This window comes from Suricata suricatta, chromosome 4, assembly GCF_006229205.1.
Source record: "Suricata suricatta isolate VVHF042 chromosome 4, meerkat_22Aug2017_6uvM2_HiC, whole genome shotgun sequence".
Taxonomy (NCBI): Eukaryota; Metazoa; Chordata; class Mammalia; order Carnivora; family Herpestidae; genus Suricata; species Suricata suricatta.
Window position 1 is genome coordinate 109,364,494 of NC_043703.1, and position 4,689 is coordinate 109,369,182.

The window sequence follows — 4,689 nt, forward strand, 5'->3', positions numbered from 1 at the left end:
CCTGGGCCAGATGGCTTCCCTGGAGAATTCTACCAGACATTTAAAGCAAAGTTAATACCCATTCTACTCAAGCTATTCCAAAAAATAGAAATAGAAGGAAAACTTCTGGACTCATTCTATGAAGCCAGCATCACTGTGATTCCCAAACCATACAGAGACCCAGCATAAAAAGAGAACTATAGGCCAATATCCTTGTTGAATACAGATGCAAAAATATTCAACCAAGATACTAGCAACTCGAATTCAACAGCATATAAAAAGAATTATCCCCCATGATCAAGTGGGATTCATTCTTGGGTACAGGGTTGGTTCAATATTCACAAATCCATCAATGTGATCCATCACATTAATAAAAGAAAAGATAAAAACCATATGATCCTGTCAATAGATGCAGAAAAAGTATTTGACAGAATACAGCACCCTTTCTTAATAAAAACCATCAAGAAAGTCAGAATAGAAGGAACTTACTTAAACATCATAAAAACCATCGATGAAAAGCCCACAGCTAATATTATCCACAATGGGGAAAACCTGAGAGCTTCCCCTGGCGATCAGAAACATGACAGGGATATCCACTGTCACCACTGTTGTTTAACATAGTGTTGGAAGTCCTAGCATCAGCAATCAGACAACAAGAGGAAATAGAAGACATCAGACTTGGAAAAAATGAAGTCAAACTTTCACTTTTCACAGATGACATGATACTCTACATGGAAAACCCAACAGACTCCACCCTAAGCCTACTAGAACTGACCCACTGAATTCAGCAAAGTTGCAGGGTACAAAATCAGCATACAGTAATCAGTTGCATTTTTATATACCATAATGAAACAGCGGAAAGGAAAATAAAAAAACTGATCCCATTCACAACTGCATAAAAAAACATAAAATACCTTGGAATAAACCTAACCAAAGATATAAAAGATCTGTATGATGACAACTACAGAAAAGTTATGAAGGAAATTGAAAGAGACACAAAGAAATGGAAAAACATTCCATGCTCATGGATCAGAAAAATAAATATTGTTAAAATGTCATTACTACCCAAAGCAATCTACACATTCAATGCAATCCCCATCAAAATTGCACCAGCGTTCTTCTCAAAGCTAGAACAAACTATCCTAAAATTTGTATGGAACCACAAGAGACCCCAAATAACCAAAGTAATATTGAAGAAGAAAACCAAAATGGGAGACATCACAATCCCAGACTTTAGCTTCTACTACAAAGCTGTCATCATCAAGACAGTAAGGTATTGACACAAAAACAGACACATAGACCAATGGAATAGAATAGAGAACCCAGAACTGGACCCACAAGTGTATGGCCAGTTAATCTTTGACAACGCAGGAAAGAGTATCCAATGGAAAAAAAGACAGTCTCTTTAGCAGGTGGTGCTGGGAGAACTGGACAGCAACATGCAGAAGAATGAAACTAGACCACTCTCGTACACCATTCACAAAAATAAACTCACAATGGATGATGGACCTGAATGTGAGACAGGAAACCATCAAAACCCTAGAGAAGAAAGCAGGAAACAGCCTCCTTCACCTCAACCGCAGCAATTTCCTACTTGACACATCCCCAAAGGCAAAAGAATCAAGAGTAAAAATGAACTATTGGGACCTCATCAAGATAAAAGGCTTCTGCACTGCAAAGGAAACAATCAAGAAAACTAATAGGCAATCGATAGAATGGGAAAAGACAGTTTGCAAATGTATCAGATAAAGGGCTAGTATCCAAAATCTATAAAGAACTCACCAAACTCCACACCCAAAAAACAAACAATCCAGTGAAGAAATGGGCAGAAGACATGAACCGACACTTCTCCAAAGAGGACATCCAGATGGCCAACAGACACTTGAAGCGATGCCCAGCGTCACCCATCATCAGGGAAATACAAATCAAAACCACACTGACATACCACCTCACGCTGTCAGAGTGGCTAATATGAATGAATCCAGAGACTATAGATGCTGGCAAGGGTGTGGAGAAATGGGCTCCCTCTTACACTGTTGGTGGAAATGTAAACTGGTATAGCTGCTCTGGAAAACAGTGTGGAGGTTCCTCAAAAACTATCAGTAGAACTCCCCTATGACCCAGCAATAGGATTGCTAGGGATTTACCCACAGGATACAGAAGTGCTGATGCATAGGGGTACATGTACCTCAATGTTCATAGTGGCACTGTCAACAATAGCCAAATCGGGGCACCTGGGTGGCTCAGTTGGTTGAGCATCTGGCTTTGGCTCAGGTGATGATCTCAGAGTTTATGGGTTTGGGCCCCGTGTCAGGCTCTGTGCTCACAGCTAGCTCAGAGCCTGGAGCCTGCTTCTGATTCTTTGTGTCCCTCTCTCTCTGAACCTCCCCTTTCCACACTGTCTCTCTCTCTCAAAAATAAAGAAAACATTAAAAATAAAATAAACACCAACATAAAAAAAATAGCCAAATTATGGAAAGAGCCTAAATGTCCATCAATTGATGAATGGATTAGAAGATGTGGTTTATCTATACAATAGAATACTACATGGCAATGATAAAGAATGAAATCTGGCCATTTGTAGCAACGTGGATGGACCTCAAGGGTGTCATGCTAAGTGGAATAAGTCAGGCAGAGTAGGACAGATACCATATGTTTTCACTCATAGGTCTAACAGGAGAAACAGCAGAAGATCATGAGGAGGGGAAGTGGGGGGAAAAGGGTTAGGGAGAGGAAGGGAGGCAAATCATGAGGGACTCTTGAATACTGAGAACAAACTGAGGGCTGATGGGGGAGGGGGAGAGGAAAAGGTGGGTGATGGGCATGGAGGAGTACACTTGTGCGGATGAGCACTAGGTGTTATATGGAAACCAACCTGACAATAAACCAGAAAATAAAAAAAAATTTTTAAACCAAAAACTGAGCTATTGAGAGCTCATCAAAATATAAAGCTTCTGCACAGTGAAGGAAACAATCAGCAAAACTAAAAGGCAACTAGAAGAATGAGAGAGGATACTTGCAAATGACATATCAGATAAAGGGTTATCCAAAATCTACAAAGAACTTATCAAGGTCAACACCCAAAAAACAAATAATCCAGTGAAGAAATGGGCAAAAAGCATGAATAGAAGCTTCTCCAAAGAAGACAGCCAGATGGCCAACCAACAGATGAAAAAATGCTCAACATCACTCATCATCAGGGAGATACAAATCAAAACCACAATGAGATACCATCTCACACCCATCAGAATGGCTAACATTAACAACTCAGGCAACAACAGATGCTCACGAGACTGCGGAGAAAGAGGATCTCTTTCACCCTGTTGATGGAAACGCAAACTGATGAAGCCACTCTGGAAAACAGTATGGAAGTTCCTCAAAAAATTAAAAATAGAACTACTCTGCAACCCAGAAATTGCACTACTAGGTATTCATCCAAGGGATACAGATGTGCTGTTTCTAAGGGTCACATGTGGCTCAAAGTTTATAGCAGTGCTATCGACAATAGCCAAAGTATGAAAAGAACCCAAATATCCATTGATGGATGAATGGATCAAGAAGACGTGGTATATATACAATGGAGTATTGCTTGGCAATCAAAAAGAATGAAATTTTGCCACTTGCAACTATGTGGATGGAACTAGAGGGTTTTATCCTAAGTGAATTTAGTCAGAGAAAGACAAATATCATATGACTTCACTCATATGAAAAATTTAAGACACAAAACACATGAATATAAGGGAAGGGAAGCAAAAAATAAAGCAAGGAGAAGGACAAAACATAAGAGACTCCTAAATGTAAAGAAAAACAGAGGGTTGCTGGAGGGGTTGTTGGAGTGGGGGGTGGGCTAAATGGGTAAGAGGCATTAAGGAATCTACTCCTGAAATCATTGTTGCACTATATGCCAACTAACGTGGATATAAATTAAAAATTAATTAATTAATTAAACAATTTTAAAAAAGGAAAAAAGAAAAATCCTTAGGGAACAAACAACAAAAGCCAAGAGAGTAGTCTAGTGCTGGTAGGCATTGTCTTCTGATTGTTTACATTTACCAAAATGTAACGAGACAGATACAAAAGCTATTGTATTAGAACTTCAGCATTTCTCCTTTAAGCTTGAGGAACTGACAATTCCTTTCTACTTAAGATTGGAGTAATTATGAAAGAAATCCAATAATTCCTTTGGATTGTTTTTAAATGAGCAACCTACTAAACCCTGGGTCATAAACTCCATAAAGGATTGGAAAGTAGAATATGCCACCCCAAAAATACAGCACATTATTATATTGATTATTTTGAGCTGAAGGTGATGAAAAAACTGATTTAAAAAAAAAATGAGTGAGAGATTTTCTCTGAACTCCCCTCATCTGCCCAAAGAATGATCTTCTAAAAGGAACTCAATTGTCAAAAAAATCCCCTCCCTGGGATTTTCATCATCTTGGGAAGTTTGACTTTTATCACAGGAGAGACTAGAAATCCACACCACACCCAGACAGACTTTGTCACACACTGTCATACCTCTCATCTGTTTTTTTTATTTTTTATATTTATTTATTTATTTATTTATTTATTTATTTATTTATTTATTTTTTACCAAAGAGGAATGTGTTTATTTCACTTAAATTCTTAAAAATACTTTTTTGGCAGTTGACACATAAAATGTCCTAATGTAAAAAAAATTTCATTAAAAAGAAAAGCAAAGCATGAAAA